This window comes from Hoplias malabaricus, chromosome Y, assembly GCF_029633855.1.
Source record: "Hoplias malabaricus isolate fHopMal1 chromosome Y, fHopMal1.hap1, whole genome shotgun sequence".
NCBI lineage: Eukaryota > Metazoa > Chordata > Actinopteri > Characiformes > Erythrinidae > Hoplias > Hoplias malabaricus.
In genome coordinates, this window is record NC_089820.1 from 70,885,069 (window position 1) to 70,908,015 (window position 22,947).

Here is a 22,947-nt window from a genome sequence, read left to right on the forward strand (position 1 = left end):
AAATTTGATTTGATTTGATTTGATATATCATCCAAAGTTGAATGTCAGCGTGTAATGCATAGATTTTTGAGCTCCTAGATATACTGAGTCACTTATCGTAAACTTTTCTGACGTACAGCGAGGAGGAGGGTTTAGGAGGGGCAGCGTTAAGACATCTTCAAATGTCATTTTTTATCGTATGAAAACAGTTTGTTTTGGGGTGTGGGTCATAGACCGGGGGAGAAAATGAACGATTTTAAAACAATCTTTAATCACTAAAACACCATTAATCATTTAGAACTTGGAGTTAGAAAATAAAAAATTTACTTATGTATACCCTGTATGTGTGTGTGTGGGGGTACGTGCGTGTGTCACAACCGTTTGATGGGGGGGGGGGGGTTGACACCGTTGGATATTCCTGTAATTCCAAAGGGGTGGGGGGTTCACTTATGTGTGTGCGCGCGATAAAAGGGGTGGGGTGGTTGATTGTTAGCGATTACGGTAGCGAGTGTGCGACTGATAAAGCGTAGCTCGTGACTTGACATCTGTGATGAAACAGAGCCTGTGCGCGGTGTGTGCGCGATAAAGGGGTGGGGGGCTCGCGTATGTGCGCGCGATAAAGGGGTTCATCGTGGGGGGTCGTAGATCGTAGATATCTATAATAAAACAGAGCGAAGGGCGGGAATTACGGTTAAAATACACGTTTATGATTGGTTGAGGGGAGGGCGGGAAATCCGGGGGTAAAATACACGCTTGTGATTGGACGAAGCGAGGGCGGGACTTTTGAACAAGGGCGGGAAAATACACGCTTATGATTGGTCGATGACAGGGCGGGACTTCCGAGCAAATAAACGCTTCTGATTGGACGAGAGGGCGGGACTTCCTGTCAAATACACGCTTCTGATTGGACAAGGGGGCGGGACTTCCCTTCCAAAAGGGGGCGGGGCTCTGATTGGCCCAAATGACCTGTCAAAACGAAGTTACAAAAAGTGCCTCATATATCTCTCTCTCATATGATATGAAAATGCACAAGCTCCTTTCCCATGGTCTTCGGAATATATCTGTCTCAACTTGCTGGTACTGCATCTCTAGGTGGCAGTGTAATCAATTATGAACCTATGCAACCAGTTGTTGTCTAATTGTAGCGCCCCCTTTCTGTGCAATCTGGGCATATTTAGCAGACTACTTCAGAGTAATGACAGACATATGTGCACCAAGCTGTGTTTGATTTAGGTGAAGTTTGTTGTAGTTATAGCTCAAAGAGTGCATGGAGCCCCGCTCATGCATTTGTTAAATTACTGACGCAACAGCGTGTCAAAAGTTCCAACTTTTGTAAATAATTATTGACCTACAGTCTATACAGATTGCAAAAATACCAGTTGTTTATTGATAAGACAAATTTCCAGGGAGGAGTTCGAAAAGCTCCATTTTCACATACCTGACTATTGTGGATAAACTATGCATTTTCTGACAATAGTTGCAATTGCAAAGTTGTAAGACATTGTGAAGAGTATGCAATCTCGCTGAGATATTCCATATTTTCAAGTAGAAAATTTGAATTGCGCCCCCTAGTGGCTATCGTAATGAAAATTATGTGCTTAGGAAGTGCTGCCATGGACATACCATGCAAGTCTCATGATGATAGGACCTTGTTAAGGTCATGAAACAGCTGCTGAAATTTGCTTGGTCAATGGCGGCCATGTTTTTTTGAACATGACATCATCGTCATAGAGTCCAAGTCAGCTCATCACCCACTACATGCATACCAATCGGCATGTCAATCAGACAATCCTGTGAACTGTAACAAATTTTTTGTTGTTATAGCGCCCCCTAGGCTTGCAGTTGCACAGCCAAGTACTTATGGCTTCCAGCCCTTATAGGGATCAAGCATGTGAAGTATTACAACATTCGGAGAAAGCATTTGTGAGTTATAGCTGTAATTGTGTGATTTTTGGAACGCGAGCTCAACCCCTGTATTTAGGCGGAGTCTGGAAGCCGAGCAGAGATGAAATTGCAACTTTTTTTGAATAATTATTAAAGTTCAGGTTCTTAGGATTCTGCTGATACCACATATGTCCATATTGGGTACATTTTCAGAGATTAGTTTGCGCTCAAAAATGTGTGCGATTTTGCATATTATGCAAATTAGCTCAAAATCTAAGTAGGCGGAGCTTATGGGTTCTTGAGTCTTTTTTTGTAGGATCTGACCAGAGGAATCAGGGGAAAAAAAGAATTTCATCTCTACGCCACACGGGGAAGGATATACAGATGTAAACACGTTCCTGGTCGCTATTGCGCCACCATCAGGCTGATCGGGCTGATTCTTTACGCCTGAGTAGCGGGAGGGTTTACTACCCGTTGACCAAAGGACAAGTCTCTAGGACCTATGGTTTGGGCTGCCCATCGCGTTTCATCGGAGAAAAAGGAAAAAAAGAAGAGGAAATGTAACAAAAACAATAGGGCTCCAGTACTTGCAGTGCTTGGACCCCTAAAAATCGGAACAAAAACAATAGGGCTCCAGCACTTGCAGTGCTTGGACCCCTAATTACAAATAGTCTTCTACAACCAGCAGTCATCGCTTATGGCCATACCACTCTTAGACATCTCGATCTCGTGGGCCTAGTTAGTACTTGGAAGGGAGACTGCCTGGGAATACTAGGTGCTGTAAGCTTTTTAGCTTAAGACTCTTATTATGAAGATAGTAGCCTCAGTCATTACACAGTGATTAAACACAAGAGAAGAAGAAAACTTAAAATAAATATAAAAAAAAATAATAATAAAAAAAGTAAGCAGTATCATGTGACTTCTATAGACACATCCACAATTGCAATAGGCAATCTAGGCCATAGAGCAACCTCTGTTGGCCATTTGAATTCACTGTTTTAAATAGGCCCTCAGATGTCTATTTTTTTAATTCATGGTGAATTAACAAAAAATGGCGGCAATTAGAGCTTTCTTCACCATCCTTGAGAACTTTAGTCATTTCATAGAATATGTTATCATATTAAACCTGGCCAAAATACAATCTGTCTCTTTCTCTGAGTGTGTTTTGGGAGAGTTTTCTGACTTGCGTGATCTAAGCTCTGCCCAGTTTGGCAAAAAAAAAAAAAAAAAAAAAAAAAAACCTCTAAACTGTATCACATGACTTCTATCAACACACTCACAATTGGAATATGCAGTCTAAGCCATAGAGTGACCTCTGTGGGTCAGTTGAGTTCAGTGTTTTAAATAGGCCCTCAGATGTCTATTCATTTAATTCATGGTGAATTAACAAAAAATGGCAGACTCAAAATTTTAGCCATCATTTTCGAGAAACATAGTTGGATCTCTGAAGCCAAGAACACCCTGAGCGAGCCGGGCTCGGGGACCTAGGGCCCCCTGACCTGTGAAATACAATATCAATAAATAAATAAATTAAAAAAAAAGAAGAAAAAAAAAAGCTCTCAGAAGTATCACATGACTCCTGTGGACACACCCACAATTTGACTAGGCACACCAGGCCAGAGAACAACCTCTGTTAGCCACTTGAATTAAGTGTTCTATATAGGCCCTCAGATGTCTTTTTATTTTTTTTATTATTTATTATTAATTATTATTCTTTTTATTATTAAGATGCCTTTTAATTCATGGTGAATTAACCAAAAATGGCGGGAATTAGAGCTTTCTTCACCATCCTTGAGAACTTTAGTCATTTCATAGGATCCATCCATCCATCCATTATCCACCACTTATCCGGGTCCGTGTCGCATAGGAAGCAGTCCGAGCAAAGAAACCCAGACCACCCTCTCCCCAGCCACTGCCTCCAGCTCCTCCGGGAGTATACCGAGGCATTCCCAGGCCAGTCGAGACATGTAGTCTCTCCAGCGTGTTCTTGGTCTGCCCCGGGGCCTCCTCCCCGTTGGACATGCCCAGAACACCTCACCAGGAAGGCGTCCAGGAGGCATCCGAACCAGATGCCCGAACCACCTCAACTGGCTCCTCTCGACGTGGAGGGGCAGCGGCTCCACTCCGAGTCTCTCCCGGATGTCTGAGCTCCTAACCCTGTCTCTAAGGGAGAGTCCAGACATCCTGCGGAGAAAACTCATTTCAGCCGCTTGTACCCACAATCTCGTTCTTTCGGTCACTACCCAAAGCTCATGACCATAGGTGAGGGTTGGGACGTAGATTGAACGGTAAATCGAGAGCTTTGCTTTTTTGCTCAGCTCTCTCTTCACCACAACGGACCGGTACAGAGCCCGCATTACTGCTGATGCTGCACCGATCCGCCTGTCAATCTCATGCTCCATATTTCCCTCACTCGTGAACAAGACCCCGAGGTATTTAAACTCCTCCACTTGAGACAGAATCTCACTTCCAACCCGGAGAGAGCACTCCACCCTTTTCCGACTGAGTACCATGGACTCGGACTTGGAGGTGCTGATCCTCATCCCTACCGCTACACACTTGGCTGCAAACTGGTCCAGCAAGAGCTGGAGGTCTCGGCTCGATGAAGCCAACAAGACCACATCATCTGCAAAAAGCAGACATGGAATCCTGAGACCACCAAACTGGACACCCTCCGCCACTTGGCTACGCCGAGAAATTCTGTCCATAAAAATTGTGAACAGAACCGGTGACAACGGGCAGCCCTGATGGAGACCAACTCTGACTGGAAACCAGTCGGACTTACTGCCAGCCATACGAACTAGACTCCTGCTCTGTTTGTACAGGGACTGGATAGCTCGTAACAAAGAGCCCAGTACCCCATACTCCCTGAGCACCCCCCACAGAATACCCCGAGGGACACGGTCGAATGCCTTCTCCAGATCCACAAAACACATGTAGAATGGTTGAGCAAACTCCCATGCACCCTCCAGGATCCTAGTGAGGGTAAAGAGCTGGTCCTGTGTTCCACGACCGGGGCGGAATCCGCATTGTTCCTCCTGGATCCGAGGTTCAACTATCAGTCGGACTCTCTTCTCCAGTACCCCCGCATAGACCTTACCGGGGAGGCTGAGGAGTGTGATCCCCCTATAGTTGGAACACACCCTCCGATCCCCCTTTTTAAAAAGGGGAACCACCACCCCAGTCTGCCAGTCCAGAGGCACGGCCCCGATGTCCACGCGATGTTGCAAAGACATGTCAACCAGGACAGCCCCACAACATCCAGAGCCTTGAGGAACCCGGGGTGAACCTCATCCACCCCAGGGCCCTACCGCCAAGGAGTTTCCCTGCCACCTTGGCCACTTCAGCCCCAGTGATAGACGAGCCCCCCTGGGGTCCCCAAGCTCTGCTTCCTCTGCGGAAGACGTGCTGGTGGGATTGAGAAGATCCTCGAAGTATTCCTTCCACCGTCTGGTGACATCCCCAGTCGAGGTCAACAGTTCCCCAACCCCACCATATACAGTACACCATATACACCGAAACCATCGCCTGAAACTTCTCTGAAGTTTTCCATGTTCTCACCGAACTCCTCCCACACCCGAGTTTTTGCCTCAGCGACTGCCGAGGCCGCGAGCTGCTTGGCTCCTCGGTACCTGTCGGCTGCCTCCGGAGTCCCCTGAGCCAACTAGGCTCAATAGGACTCTTTCTTCAGCTTGACAGCCCCCCTCACCCGGGGTGTCCACCACCGAGTGCGGGGATTGCCACCCCGACAGGCACCGACAACATTGCAGCCACAGCTCCGTTCAGCCGCCTCAACAATGGAGGTCCGGAACATGGCCCACTCGGACTCAATGTCACTAGCCTCCCCCGGGATGCAGTCGAAGCTCTGCCGGATGTGGGAGTTGAAGATCTTTCTGACAGGTTCCTCTGCCAAACGTTCCCAGCAAACCCTCAGCACACGTTTGGGCCTGCCAGGTCTGTCCGGCATCCTCCCCCGCCATCTGATCCAACTCACCACAAGGTGGTGATCAGTTGACAGCTCAGCGTCTCTCTTCACCCGAGTGTCCAGAACATATGGCCGCAGGTCAGATGATACAACTATAAAGTCGATCATCGAAATGCGGCCTAGGGTATCCTGATGCCAGGTGTACTTGTGGACACCCTTGTGCTCGAACATGGTGTTTGTAATGGACAAACTGTGACGGGCACAGAAATCCAATAACTGAACACCACTTGGGTTCAGATCAGCGGGGCCGTTCCTCCCAATCACGCCCCTCCAGGTCTTACTGTTATCCCTCAGGATAAATTACAACAGAGCTGGACAAAGCTGGACTTCATATGTGACCACTTTAAAGCATGGAACACGGAAGTACTCTTTATCTGAATCTTCCCCTACTCCAATATTAGAGTCAGACACACAGCTGCATTAGGGATTGCTTCCATTTGACCAGAAGATGACTTAAAATGGAAAAATATGAAAATTTATGTGGAAGTTATGTTGAGACTACATTAAAGGACTGGAGTAGCTGCAGGCTATAGAGGATTGCTCCTCAGCCACAATGAGAGAGATGTCGGCCTGTCAGCTAGACTTAGCCGACCAGTTTGCCCCATGCACTCACGGACCATTCACCCATGACTCTAACTGTTCTTATTATGCCTCCTCAAATCCACATGACTAACACCCAAACAACACTGGGTCAGAATAGTGCACATGTATCTTTAGAGCCATGCATCGGTATGTGTGTGAGTGTAACGCATGGACTATATGGATTTATGGCTTTGGGCAGAGTGAGGAAGAAAAAGTAATGCTGAGTAAGGGATGTTCTGAGTATCTGTTGTTTCTGGGAGGTTATGCAAGTGCTAGCAAAGCATGGGATGCATCATTGAAGGAAACAGTATGTATTTTTAAGTTAGAACTGAGTCTGGAAGTGCTGGAAATAAAACTGTATTTGTTCATAATCAAAACACTTCAAATGGCTGACAAGCTGGAGCAGCTAGCCTTGGTGCACTCTTCAGGTTTGGTGTTCATCACTGTCTAACCAGCATGTATCTTCTTGGACATGTTACAGACATAAGAAATGGTATTGCTCTCACAAAGGAAACAAATAATAATAATAAAATAAAATATTTATATACATACTACATATATATATATATATATATATATATATATATATATATATATATATATATGGCGCCCCCTACAGGGTGTATTCCCGCCTTGTGCCCAATGATTTCAGGTAGGCTCTAGACCCACCGCGACCCTGAACTGGATCAACGGTTACAGATGAATGAATGAACAACACACTTCACAACAAATCACTGAAGGTGACTAAGGTTAATAAATTTGAAACATTGATTTAACTAGGAAGCAATTTGAGTGGTATTTCCAATTAAAGAGTAATTTGATATAGTGACTCAGTTGTGTGTGTTCTTGTCAAATAATCTATTTGTTTCATGAAAATTTTACAAAATTGACAAAAGTGTCATTTTACAAGCATGAGTTTCTCTTATAGAGCTTTATTATAGAGCTGTGTTAATAGTTAACATATATTTTAAAGCTGTCCTGAATTCTATTGGCCCTCTAAAATATGCTACAGAAAATAATCCCCATATTACAATTCATTCAAGCCACAAAACGCTAGCTTTTTTACTAGTGACACGCTAACGACACACGGTTCAACGAAACACAAACAGGCCTCTTTTGATCAGACAATCTAAGCGCTTATAATAACTGCATAATACCAGTCTTCCCTCATATAGAGGGGATAACAGTAACAACACAGTTACAATTTCAGGATACTTTTACTGACTCTTATTCTTTATATCCTAGTCTGCATAGGAGAAGGTTCTGCCAGAATATTTAGTTCGTAATGACGTTACTCACCAAGAAGGATTCACTATGCCATCCGGGTCACGGCACCAACTGTTAGAAATTCAGCATTGAAGGAGTCTGGAAACTGGAGTTCGGCGTTGACTGGAGTTTATTTAATCATACACAGAACCATGTATGAGTACAACTGGGTGATCTCAGTCTATCTCAGGGTGATCTGAAGTTTGGAAACTGGAGGTTCAGAGGTCTCCTCGCGGAAAAGCACGGGCACAGCTTGGTCTTCAGTTTGTCACCAGTTCAGTCTATAGTCAGTTCATTCTGTTCTCAGTCAAGTCTAACACCAAATATTTTAGAATATATCATGTAGGGGGGGGTTGATTGGTGGGAACAGGGGATGGATTGAGGGGTATAACAAAAGGTCACACAAAGCTGCAAAAAGACCATATAGTTTCTCTCATAGGTGAATGACTGAGTTAATGTGAGTGAATAAGTGAGTGTGTGAATGAGTGTATAAATGAGTATGTGAATCAGTGAGCATTTAAGTGAATGAATGAGCATGCGACCGCGTGTATAAGTGAATATGAGAGTGAGTGACTGAATGAGCTAGTGAGTTCATGTGCGTGAGTGAGTGAGTTTATGGATATGTGGGAGAATGAATGAGTGAGTTCATGAATATGAGTCAGTGAGCAAAGTCATTCTGGTGGCCTTTAGCCAGTACTTAAATATATGCACTTCTTTAAGATAAACACAATTTCCTGACTAACCTGAACTCAATAAAACACCATTCCATTAAATACTTAAACCAAAAATCATTTTCTGGCAACTCAGTTATTTGTGTTGGACAACACCATTTTCTCATTCATTTGCTTTCTCCCGCCCACTCGGACAAGATGGATTTTACCTGAGAAGGCTGCTTCAGTTTGCTCCACACACACCTTATTGTGGATAAGGCGCAAAAAAAGCTACCAGTGTGAGGGTTATAACTATTTTCATCACCCAAATAGGTGGTTTATTTTATTGGTGTGTTTAGGTTTGCCCGTTTTTCTGTTGTGTTGATGGTCTGTGTTTGGTGGATATAAGCAGAATCAGCCAGCTATAGCTTTCCTTAACTCTGTAAGAGAGTGTTACAACTGCCAACAACACTTTCATGACCCTCAGGTTTTTTTTTCTACTTAATTATTAACTTGCTTTGATGTGCAACAAGTTAAACAGAGGGGGTGGGACCCAGAGGAGAGAGAAGTTAAGTTTCTGATGCTGTTTTTATGAATGTTCTCATGTTCTTGGATCATTGTTTAAATTGTTTCACACTCAATGGAGCCTTATAACTGTGACATTTATACAGTGAACATAACATATATTTTACTGTTTGAAGTATGTGAAAGATGTGAGATGTGATCACAATATGGAATAAAAGTAAACACACTGTTGAATAACTTTGATGGTGACATTTATTAAGTTCATGTTTTTATAAAAATGCGTTTTACTGTCTGTCAAAGAAACTCACCGTACTCAAAACACTTTGTTGGATCACTGTAATTTTACCAGAAGTTGACACAACTCAAAAAGACTGTTGCAAAACGTTGTGTTGATTTTTTTTGTTGACCCAATGTTTTATTTTTTAGAGTGTATGTGAGTATTTGAGAGTATGTAGGTGAATGACCGAATCGGTTTGTGAGTGAGTGTGAACAAGTGAGTGTGGGTTAATGAATGTGTATGCGAGTGTGTGTGTACATGAGTATGTGAGTCAGTATGCGAATGATTGAGTGAACATTGGTGGGAGAATATGTGAATGAGTGAGGGAGTGTGGATGTTTGATCTGGGTTTCTTTACTGAAAGATTAAACATAGCATTTATGACTGAATGTGTAATTTTCATAAACACAAGGACACACCACATAATATTCACAAACAGATGGTTACATTCTGTCGCAAACCTCTACCTTTATAACTTTACAACATCAAAAAATATCAAACCAAATCACACTCACACACTTTGAAGACTATTCTCTCACATGAAAAAGAAAAAGAAATCAAATAAAGATTGATCATTAAGATAAAGTAATTAAAACACTTTATTAACATATTGCTACTAATACAGTTCAACATCAGTCACAGTGATTAGGGCCAGACGCAGATGAGAGAGGTCTCAGAACATGATGTGATCATTAAGAGTTCTGTTTAGCAAGTAGCGCACACTTCACAACAGAAACTGAATTCATTGTTTTAGCTGAAATATCGTATTATAATTATGTAATAACATATAATAATATCTTGCTATTAGTTTTTTACTCAGTGTTGACGAGAGAGGAATGGGTTCCACTGCTGAGTCCTGCTTTCTCCTGATGGTTCTTCTTCATGTTCCTTGTGTTCATATCGGGACCTGGATTTCTGCACAGCTGTTTTGTGTCGACTACAACAAATTTAATATAACAAATTTAAATAGAATGTAAACATACTGGTCCCTACTAAAACACACTATTAAAGGAGCAATCATTTTATAGCACTGAAGAATATGGCATGATGTTTAAATAAATGTATATATTCATATAATATTTATAATTTGTAATTTGTTTACTAGCGCAGTTTTCATTTTACACCCCCACCCCAATCATTAATTTTCAATTCCTTTAGCTGTTAGCTGAACCTCTGCCATCACAAACCATGACAACAGCTCTGGGAGAGTGAGGACAAGCTTCTTCAGAGACATGTGATATCAATTTTGCACTGCTGTAAATGGAGCACCACTGGACTGGCCTGTACACACATGGTGACCCCTGTGACTCAGGAGATCCACGAGGGTAGCAATGTTTAAGTAGGTCAAGTTTCAGTCAGGCCACTAGGTGTTAGTATATTAGTTGTTTCAAAAGATTCATTGATTCATTCATTGTCTGAAACAGCTTATCCACTTCAGGGTTGTGGTGGGTCCAGAGCCTACCCGGAATCACTGGGCACAAGGCAGGAACACACCCTGGAGGGGACGTCTGTTCTTCACAAAGTGTCCTGGACACCTTTGAGTCGCCAATCCACATACCAACGTGTGTTTTTGGACCATGGGAGGAAACCAGAGCACCCGGAGGAAACACACGCAGACACAGGGAGAACACACCACACAAAATGGACACAGAATGAGTCCAAGACAAGACCCGCTGAACCCCCAGTGATCAGGTGAGTTGAAGAAAACTGATGATCTGGTTACAGAGACCCTTACTGAGGGGTGGGACATGTCTGAAAGCATGTGAACAGGACATTCTTTAAGTTGATTTAAATATCTGGTCAACTTCAACAGCAGCCAAACTGTGATGATCATAATCTTGTGGTCAGAGCATCTTACTAAAATTGGGCCAATGAAGTACAAGTGATGATCCAGCCACAGGGTCAAGGGCACTCAAGACTCACTGGTGCCCAAGAGACTGAAGGGGTCAGCATGGTCAAATGGCAAATTACAGTCCATTATTAACTCTTTCAGCAGTGGGTGCTACAGCAGCTCTTCTGTTAAAGTGTGTTCAGAAGTTCTTCTGGTTTGGAGGTGTTCTGGCTACAGCATTTTGACCTTATCTATTTAGCCCTTGGGAATATCACTCAACTTCCTACATTTGCTTTTAAATCAAACGATGAACAATGATACAGTTATAAATAACTATTGTTAACATTGTTATATAAAATGCATGTTATTTGCATCATAGTTCAGGCCAAATCATAGAACAACAGTATAAATTCAGCTGTCATTATGTTGGTCACAGCCACCATTAAAGTCCCCTTATCAATTACAGATAGATGTTTGTGGGTATAATGTTTTCAGCTGCTATTAATTCATTTGTTAATGCGCAGGGCCCCCCACAGGATTCACACGGGGAGGTATTAGCCTCAGCACTGCAGTGACACAGTGACATGGTAATGATGAGGTAATAACATGATAATAACATGCTAATTAATATTACACTGATTTAATAACAAATGGGGAAAATTGCGCAAAAGTAAAGAATCAGAGACATTTGCCTGTTCAAGGGAAACTGAGCAGATATTTAAAAAAAATTATATTATTCATCAGACATCAGACCTCCCACAATGAAGATGTAAATATAGCATTGTTCGACACGGTATGTGATTATTTGTTTGGAATGAGTAAAACTAAAAAAAAATCAAAAAGGCAATCTGTACCCCAACTTCTTCATGATACAACAGTTATGTCTTATTGTCTTTCTAATATGCTCCATTCATACAGACGTATACACTCAGTGTTGGGGAGATGAACACTGCATCACTGTGAACGTCCAAAAGAAAAAGAATTCTAATGGAAGGTAAGGTCTAGTATACAATATATTTCATTTATTACATTGAAAATAGATCTAAACCTCTTTATCACTGGACGTTTTCCACTTAAACATAAAGGAAGTATCTACACGACTAGAACTGGAGAGAATTAGAGGAAAGGAGATGTTACTACACACTTTTTGCAACTAATTAATGCACTAAATACCCCAAGACCTCTCTAAAGTAACTGATGAATTTATAATTTACCAGTTACCTTATTTTTATAATTTATAATTTGGCTTTAAGGGCATGAAAAGGTCCCAGATATTGTGTAATAATTCTGTATATATTCTATATATAAAACTATTTCTGTATATATATCGTTTGGTCAACAAAGTCGTTTGGTCATATGCTCACGCCGTAACACGTCACATGTAACACGTCATTGCTCACGACACGTATCAAGTCCCTTCACATTAGACGAAGATAATAGATAATAGATTAATCGTTTGTGCTACTGCTTGTGAAGCTGTTTCTGAGGTTTGTGATCTATGTGTTATTTTGAGTTAAACTGCTGGGCTAACATTAAATATGACGACGAGCACATTTCGATAACCCAAGTATACTTAATGTGTTTTTATACTAGATTCTAGGCTACATGTCTATACAAGATTCTACGAATGTAGCATGTTTAGCTAATGAAGGGCTAAAGACAAACGCTTATTGCAAACTTTGCAGACATTGTGGATTATGTTGATAGAAGGAACCATAACGCATATATTCCTTTGCATTATTCTTTGGTATTATTTAAACATTAGGAAGCTTTTACAATTAAGCTTTTTTCTTGCCATGAGCTGAGTGGCCTGCTGTGTCATTACCTGGTTCGTATTTTATGAACATGGTCAAACAAAGCAAAACAATTCACAGATGTTATAGACGTTAAATACTATCTCTCTGAACAATAGAAACATGAACAGGAATATAACATATCCACTGTGATTATTGATTGTCGTAATAACGAACAGGGATCAACCAACAATAAATAAATAAATAAAACACAGCGCCATTAACAGGAAACTTGTCCCAAATATTTGTGCATCATTTCAACAGAAATAAGAGACATGGGTTACACAGAAATCTTTAATTCTACTCTGATATTTTACGCAATGTAAACCTGTTTAATTTGTGGTTCTGTTATTGTAACCGAGCAGCGACCACTACTGCACACTCTGTTGTGTGTATGTAAATGTAGAAAATGATAAAAACATTACAAACGGGAGCTGTATGAAACGTTTTAGCTGCAACTCATTTTTTGCAGTAACCATGAAAATGTTTTCAAGATATCAACTTTTTAACCTACTTAAAAATTCCTTTTTTTCCACATTTCTATGCAAAATTTACACAGTATATTACCTTTGAATATTTTCAAATCAGTTATATTTTTAATCACAATAGCAGAGTGATAATGAATCCACAGAGCTCTATCCAGGTCTGCTCTCAACACCTGCCCACAGTGTTTAAGACCTGAACTAGACACTAACAGTATTCTGCTGACAAAAGAGTGCCATTAGATCAGATTTATTTAACATGGACTGAAGCTGTAAACTATTATGTTTTCTCTAACTCCTTGGACTTGAAGTCTGCAGTTTGCGGGGTAAAAAACACAAATAATATTCTCAGCTTAATAATTCTTGAATGTCTGAATGCGTCTGTGAGCTCCACATACTGTTAGAAACCATAGATCCTACCTTTTCTGAAAATAGTGCTCTCATAGCGGTGCTGTGAAGCTTCTGGGAGTGATGCAGTGGGAAAAAAACACCTAAAAAACAAAGCATTCCTTCAAAATCCACGTGTTACGTTGTTTTCATGAAAGATTCCAATCATACTCACTAATAACTTAGGTATGTGCTCAGAATGACGGCTTGTACTTTAGTTTTGTTTGAAATCATCCCATCCCATTCAGGAAAGAAAACATGAGTCTTCTTAAACATAATATGACATCACTGTTGTGATAACAAATATGGCCTTTTATAAGCAACTCTTTTCCCGTTAAATTCTGTTTCTCTTAGATTCCAAATATGGGTCAAAATTGCCAAAACTATGAAGAACCAATGGAGCATGAAGAACAAGGGCAAGTGCAGCAGGTAAAACAGGTAGTTTAGGTTAATGAAACTGACTCCATCACCTGTCATCACACTTCACAAACAAACTATTTCACTCAGAATGTCTCCCCTGTTGAGGTTTGCTAAACGTATTAGAACACTTTCATGTATATTTTGATATTTGAAGTTTCAGACCCTCTTCCTATTGAAAATAAAAAAGTTGGATCCAAAATGGCCGACTTCAAAAACCGCCATGGTCACCACCCATCTTGAAAAGTTTCCCCCCTCCCATATACTAATGTGCCACAAACAGGAAGTTAATATCACCAACCATTCCCATTTAATTAAGGTGTATCCATATAAATGGCCCACCCTGTAGTATATATATATATATATATATATATATATATATATATATATATATATATATATATATATATATATATATTGGTTACAACTCTTTTTTTTTATTTCAGATCCCTTTTTTTTCCACTTTAGGATCTTTGATTTATAGTTTTAGAATTTTGGCACGATTCTGCCATGGGAGGGTGGTCATCAGCTGAGAGGAGTGTGGTATAATGATTGACAGCATAACAATGTGACCTTCATTGAGGTCACTGAACACTCACATTATTCACAGTATTCGATGAAAATCATCGAACTTTAACTTTAATTTTAACTTTAGTTATCCTGTATAGTGAGCTCTTTAGACAACATTCAGCACCAATTGCAGTATAAGAGCGATAAACTGCCAGATTGTGTAGTTCCACAGCTACACTTTAGTTTCCCACCAGCACTTTGCGATCCATCAGAACAAGCTGCAGTGACCAGGTAAAGAGTAAATTTAACTGGTTTTGTTTCTGTGTGTTTTCCTTTATATTCTGTGCGTCTACACAGCATTTTATTTACATGTGCCTTTCTCACTGTTAAAACACAGAAAGCAGCTATAGTACCACAAAAAAAAGCACCACATGGGGCCCCACTAGCTCACCGAAAATCTATGATGCACCATGTATAATAAAATAATTTTCATCCTTGTTTAAATTTAAAACTATATATAAACTGTCGTAGCCCGTCCCAGGAGCTGTGTTACAAGGGCAATTCACCATGTTTTCTCACTTGGAAGGGCGTCTCAGAGGGCACTTCACAAGTTTTTTAATTACAAAGTGGATGTCTAATTTATCCCATTTTGGGGACTGTCAGTCATTATACCATGCTCCTCTCAGCTGATATCCCCCTCCCATGGCAGAATTGGGCCAAAAATCTGAAACTGAAAAACAAAGATCCAAAAATGAAAAAAAGGATCTGAAAGTGAAAAAAATATCTGCAACCGAAAAAAGATATGAATAAAGTATATAAGATCTGAATGTGATAACATAAAATCTGCAACTGAAATTTATTTTACAAAAAATACTTCATACTTATACTGAAAATAATCATCGTACATTTATTTAAATTTTTGATACATAGTAGTAATTAAAGTTCTCAAAATTTGAACTTTCTATTTCAGATCTTTTTTTTTCAAATGAACACCTTTGAGCCTAAATTAGCTCCATAAAATAGATATTCAAAGATCAATAGATATAAACTCAATTCAACTTACCTTCACATATCAAACAAAATAAACCAGGTGTTCCCTGAATGTACATTTCCAAACATTTGTAGGATCCTTAGAATGAAATCAGAGCTGAAGTCAAAACCTCATGGATGACACTGGCTTTTAACTCCTAGGGCACACCCGATAAGAACAGGTGACCTGGAAACACCCACATTGCGATAAAGAAAATAAATATTATGGTAGAATTGCTGACATCAAACAGAGAACTAACATTAAATTTAGAGCACTTTTACTCAGGTTATATCCAAAAACAAGTCATGAAATAAGATTTAAGCCAAACTATGTAAATCCACTTCTGATATATAAAGGTGGATTAAAAAAGTTAAAAGCACTCTCAGTCTGCTTGATCTCTGTGGATTAGGTGGAAAATGGAGAACAGGATTTGACTGATCTCCTGGAGAACCTCTCTCTGAACAGAGAAGATATGGAGGTCACAGAACACGGAGACCAGGAGCTGGTTGATCTCCCATAGATGTTGGAGAACATGTCTCTGAACCGAGAAGATATGGAGGTCATGGAGCAAGGAGAATTAAATTAATTAATTTAGGACTTGTGTCAGGGGTTGAGTGGGGGGCAAGCCATCTCATTGAGCAGTATTCTTATACAATGCAATATTCAACATAAACATAATAACCCATATTTATTCAAATCTAATGAAAATCCTAAGTGTGAGATATCACATGACTTCAAGCACGGTCTGTTCAGAAATACCTCAGCTAATTTCTAAACAATTGAACATCCTTTACTAGAAATGAAATTATGATTCATACCTCTTGGTTAATTGCACCAATTTTTAAATTCACTGGATCTAGCTTTTTCTATTAGTATTATATTAAAAATATATGTATTTGTTTTATTTATTTTACATAGATCTGTCTGTTTTTACTATGGTTACACATTGTGACAATGTGCTAATAAAGATTTTAAAACTGAAAACTCTGGGCTGTGTTGCTGCTATGGCTCTGGTCTCTGCTGCTGCTGCACTGGTCTCTGGGCTGTGCTGCTGCTATGGCTCTGGTCTGTGCTGCTGCACTGGTCTCTGGGCTGTGCTGCTGCTATGGCTCTGGTCTGTGCTGCTACACTGGTCTCTGGGCTGTGCTGCTGCTGCACTGGTCTCTGGGCTGTGTTGCTGCTATGGCTGTGGTCTGTGCTGCTACACTGGTCTCTGGGCTGTGCTGCTGCTGCACTGGTCTCTGGGCTGTGTTGCTGCTATGGCTGTGGTCTGTGCTGCTACACTGGTCTCTGGGCTGTGCTGCTGCTATGGCTCTGGTCTCTGCTGCTGCTGCACTGGTCTCTGGGCTGTGCTGCTGCTATGGCTTTTGTCTGTGCTGCTACACTGGTTTCTGGGCTCTGGTGCTGCTATGGCTCTGGTCTCTGCTGCTGCTGCACTGGTCTCTGGGCTGTGCTGCTGCTATGGCTCTGGTCTCTGCTGCTGCTGCTGCACTGGTCTCTGGGCTGTGCTGCTGCAATGGCTCTGGTCTGTGCTGCTACACTGGTCTCTGGGCTGTGCTGCTGCTATGGCTCTGGTCTCCGGGCTGTGTTGCTGCTATGGCTGTGGTCTCTGCTGCTGCACTGGTCTCTGGGCTGTGCTGCTGCTATGGCTTTTGTCTGTGCTGCTACACTGGTTTCTGGGCTGTGTTGCTGCTATGGCTCTGGTCTCTGCTGCTGCACTGGTCTCTGGGCTGTGCTTCTGCTGCACTGGTCTCTGGGCTGTGCTGCTGCTATGGCTGTGGTATCTGCTGCTGCACTGGTCTCTGGGCTGTGCTTCTGCTGCACTGGTCTCTGGGCTGTACTGCTGCTATGGCTCTGGTCTCTGCTGCTGCTGCACTGGCCTCTGGGCTGTGCTGCTGCTATGGCTCTGTTCTCTGCTGCTACACTGGTCTCTGGGCTGTGCTGCTGCTATGGCTCAGGTCTCTGGGCTGTACTGTTGCTACACTGATCTCTAGGCTGTGCTGCTGCTATGGTCCGGTCTGTGCTGCTACACTGGTCTCCAGGCTGTGCTGCTGCTATGGCTCAGGTCTCTGGGCTGTACTGTTGCTACACTGATCTCTAGGCTGTGCTGCTGCTATGGTCCGGTCTGTGCTGCTACACTGGTCTCCAGGCTGTGCTGTTGCTGCACTGGTCTCCGAGCTGTGCTGCTGCTGCTCTGTTCTCTGGGCTGTGGTGCTGCTATGGCTCTGGTCTGTGCTGCTACACTGGTCTCTGGGCTGTGCTGCTGCTCTGGTCTCTTCTGCTGCTGCACTGGTCTCTGGGCTGTGCTGCTGCTGCTCTGATGTCTGAGCTGTGCTGCTGCTACACTGGTCTCTGGGCTGTGTTGCTGCTATGGCTCTGGTCTGTGCTGCTACACTGGTCTCTGGGCTGTGCTTCTGCTGTACTGGTCTCTGGGCTCTGTTGCTGCTATGGCTGTGGTCTCTGCTGCTGCTGCACTGGTCTCTGGGCTGTGCTGCTGCTATGGCTCTGGTCTGTGCTGCTACACAGGTCTCTGGGCTGTGCTGCTGCTATGGCTCTGGTCTCTGCTGCTGCTGCACTGGTCTCTGGGCTGTGTTGCTGCTATGGCTCTGGGCTCTGCTGCTGCTGCACTGGTCTCTGGGCTGTGCTGCTGCTACGGCTCTGGTCTGTGCTGCTACACTGGTCTCTGGGCTGTGCTGCTGCTATGGCTCTGGTCTCTGCTGCTGCTGCACTGGTCTCTGGGCTGTGCTGCTGCTATTGCTTTTGTCTGTGCTGCTACACTGGTTTCTGGGCTGTAGTGCTGCTATGGCTCTGGTGTCCGCTGCTGCTGCACTGGTCTCTGGGCTGTGCTGTGTAATAACGAACGGGTCAACCAACAAAAAAAAAAAAACAAAAAAAAACACAGTGCCATCAACAGGAAACTTGTCCCAAATATTTGTGCATCATTTCAACAGAAATAAGAGACATGGTGTACACAGAAATCTTTAATTCTACTCCGATTCATTACACAATGTAAACCTGTTTAATTTGTGGTTCTTTTATCAAAACCAATCTTTCCCCCGAACTAAATGTAAAAGTAGAAAAACAAAATCAGCCTGTTTCAGCAACCTAATCAATATTAAATCATACATATATGATAGCAGCAACACCTCAGAACTAAAATTTGGGTTACTCAACATAAGATCACTAAACTCAAAAGCACTCATCGTAAATGATATTATAAGTGATCATAAATTCAATGTTTTCTGTCTCACGGAAACGTGGGTTAAACCAAATGAATATTTAGCACTAAATGAAGCCACCCCCCTAGGCTATAATTATGCACATAGCCCAAGAATATCAGGCAAAGGAGGTGGAGTATGTGTAATTTACCAAAATACCCTAGAAATTAGTCTTAAACAATGTGACACCTTCTCTTCTTTTGAGGTTCTCTCCACTATTATTACAAATCCGGTCACAAAAAAGGACGCATTTTTATTATGCAACATTTACAGACCACCAGGGCCTTACTTAGAATTTCTGAAAGAATTCAGCGATTTTGCTACAAACCTAGCGGTGTGCAATCATAAAGTTATAATTGTAGGAGATTTCAATATCCATTTTGAGAAGGAAAGTGACCCACTAAAAAGGCATTTACCTCAATCTTAGACTCTATTGGTATTACTCAAAATGTAACAGGGCCTACACACTACTGCAGCCACACTTTAGACTTAGTTCTGACACTAGGTCTTAACATTGACAAAATTAATATCTTACCGCAATCCTCAGCAATCTCCGATCATTACTTAATTTCATATGAGCTACGTTTTAGCCATAATATATGTAAGAATCCTCGCTATTCTACAAGGCGTATAATAAAACCATCTACCGCCCTACAATTTATAGAAAACTTACCAGAACTATCGACCCCAGTTCCAACTCCATCAGACCCAATGGACCTAGATGTACTAACTGATTACCTAGAAAATACCTGTCGAGCTACTTTAGAAAAGGTAGCACCACTTAAACATAAAAGTATAAGACAGAAAAAGCTCGCACCATGGTATAACGATAAGACCCGTACTTTAAAACAAACATTACGAAAACTAGAGCGGAAATGGCGATCAACCAAGCTTGAAGTGTTCCATTCTGCCTGGAAGGACAGCCTTATAGAGTATAGAAATGCCCTCACTAAAGCTCGCTCAGCATATCTGGCCTCGCTGATCTCCCATAATAAAAATAATCCGAGAGCACAGTTTAGTGTGTTTTCTAGAATTACAAAAAATCAAGCAGGTTCTGAACAACTAATTCCAGCAACTCTCACCAGTAAAGATTTTATGGACTTTTTTAATAATAAAATTGAGAATATTAGACAACAAACTCTAGCCACAGGATCAAATCCATCCTGGCTGCCACCTGATGTGAATGAAATAAAACATAATACAACTGTAAAAGAAAGACTTGAAACCTTTTACCCACTCCCACAATTAGAACTAGAGAAGATTATCACCTCCGCAAACTGTACAACTTGCACACTTGATGCAATTCCCACAAAGTTGCTCAAAGAAGTACTACCAGCTATTATTGATCCTCTTTTAACTATAGTAAACTCATCGCTTAGTCTGGGCCATGTACCCAAAGCTTTTAAACTAGCAGTTATTAAACCTATGATCAAGAAACCAAATCTTGATGCTAGTACACTGTCTAATTACAGGCCTATTTCTAATTTGCCATTTCTGTCTAAGATCTTAGAAAAAGCTGTGGCCCAACAACTTAGTTCATATCTACATAAGAATCATATATATGAAAAATTCCAATCTGGATTCAGGCAACATTATAGTACAGAGACAGCTCTATTCAAGATAACAAATGATCTTCTTCTTGCCTCTGATCAAGGCCACGTATCCCTGTTGGTGCTTCTTGACCTAAGCGCAGCCTTCGATACAATAGACCACAATATTCTCATAGAAAGGTTAGAAAACATGGTTAGAATCACAGGGACAGCCCTATTATGGTTCAAATCTTACTTAACGGAACGTTATCAATTCGTAAAAGTAAACAATCTAAATTCAAATTATTCTAAAGTAAGATTTGGAATTCCACAAGGCTCTATTTTAGGACCATTATTATTTACATTATACATGTTACCGCTAGGCACAGTTATAAGAAACCATGACATTAACTTTCACTGTTACGCAGACGACACACAATTGTATATTTCAGCCAAGCCCAATGACAAACACAGATTAAAGAAAATAGAGGACTGTGTAAAAGACGTGAAAGGCTGGATGTTGCGTAACTTCCTCCTTCTAAACAGCAACAAAACAGAGGTCCTGCTTTTGGGTCCAAAAGTGACAAGAAATAAATGATCAGATTTATTTTTAAATCTAGCTAACTTTCCAGTTAAACCTGGTTCAGCAGCAAAAAATCTTGGTGTCATAATTGACCCGGATTTATCATTTGATCAACACATAGGTAGTATCACTAGGACAGCTTTTTTACATCTTCGCAATATTGCTAAGATTAGAAATGCCTTATCCCTCCAGGACGCAGAAACATTAGTACATGCCTTTATTACTTCAAGGCTTGACTACTGTAACGCACTACTGTCAGGATGCACCAGCAGCAATTTAAGAAAACTTCAACTAGTTCAAAATGCTGCAGCTAGGGTCCTCACTAAAACTAGAAAATTTGAACATATCAGCCCAGTTTTATCATCACTTCATTGGCTGCCTGTTAAATTCCGCATTGACTACAAAATTTTGTTATTAACATATAAAGCTCTACATGGGCTTGCTCCTGAATATCTTCAAGATACAATTTCCTATTATGAGCCTCCACGTTCACTCAGATCACAGAATACTGGATTTTTAAATGTTCCCAGAATTCAGAAGGCCTCAGCTGGGGGAAGAGCCTTTTCTTATAAAGCCCCCCAACTCTGGAATGATCTTCCAGAAAATGTTCGGGACTCAGACACAGTCGCAATCTTCAAATGTAGGCTAAAAACTCATTTGTTTAGTTTATCATTTGGTAGCTAATGCTCCCCCATAGATAAAGGCGGCAGATCCGGGGGGTCCATGGACACAGGGAATTATAGTATACTGAGACGCTGGTGCTGTCGTCCCGCCGCTTCTCGCGATCACTCAGGTTTGTTGACGGTGGAGCGGAGGGATGCCAGTGTTTCAGGATGCTCCCGTGTCTGTGTGTCCTCCTGGTTCTCTCCTTTTAGTTAATGCTGTCATAGTCAGATCTGCCGGAGTCATTAGCCACACTCTGGAAATTTTCATATTTTCTACTTTACAAACACAAAACAGTTCAAAACTAATTCCATCCCTTTACATCTTTCCGAGTAAACGACTGCCCACCTGTCTGTCTGGACACTGATGGATGACTGTCGAGATCCTCCTCCACGCTTCAGACCAGCTGCCCACGCTCCAGCAACCACCAAGTGCCTTGAAGCTGTCCCTACACTGAAGTTCTCATGGACTACTAACTATCATCACCAGTAGATTGACCAGAGGAGGATGGGTCACCCCTTGTGAGCCTTGGTTCCTCCCAAGGTTTCTTCCTCAGCTGGGGGAGTTTTTCCTTGCCACTGTCGCCCCTGGCTTGCTCACTTGAGGGTTTTACATTTGTCTTTACATTTCATGTCAAATCTTGTCTTACTGGAATTCTGTGAAGCTGCTTTGTGACAACATCAGTTGTGAAAAGCGCTATATAAATAAATTTGATGATGAACCAATCAGTGACCCCTACTGCACACTCTGTTGTGTGTATGTAAATGTAGAAAATAAAAACATTACAAACATGTGAGACCGTGAAACATTTTTCAAGATATCAGCTTTTTAACCTACTTTAAATTCCTTTTTGCACATTTCTATGCAAATTTTGCACAGTATATTGAATATTTTCAAATCACTTATATTTTTAATCACAATAGCAGAGTGATAATGAATCCACAGAGCTCTATCCAGGTCTGCTCTCAACATCTGCCCACAGTGTTTAAGACCTGAACTAGACACTAACAGTATTCTGCTAACAAAAGTATGCCATTAGATTAGATTTATTTGACATGGACTGAAACTGTAAACAATTATGTTTTCTTTAAGAGTGGAATACAAGGTGTTCTATCAGACCACTGCTCTATATTTTTGTGTCTGTGGTGTGTTTCTTAAAAAATGTAACCTGTTTATTGTATTCTTAACTAACCAGCTAAATAAATAATATGTATAAAATATTAAACAAACAACAGCTCTTAAATTCTGTTTCTCTTAGATTCCAAATATAGGTCAAAATGGCCAACGCTATGATGAACCAATGGAGTATGAAGAAGAAGGAGTAAGTAGAAAAGTTCATTTCTCGAGTCAATTTTCC

At 41.4% G+C, this 22,947-nt stretch overlaps 1 long non-coding RNA gene across 1 annotated transcript; it reads right to left on the reverse strand.

Annotated features, from left to right (window-relative positions):
- Positions 1-9,138: 9,138 nt before the first annotated feature.
- LOC136677603 (uncharacterized) lies at positions 9,139-15,752 on the reverse strand. The gene is made up of 3 exons (XR_010796380.1): positions 15,631-15,752; positions 13,674-13,744; positions 9,139-10,084 (listed from the first exon to the last, which is right to left on the reverse strand). It is a non-coding gene; the product is annotated as an uncharacterized lncRNA (long non-coding RNA).
- Positions 15,753-22,947: the final 7,195 nt, after the last annotated feature.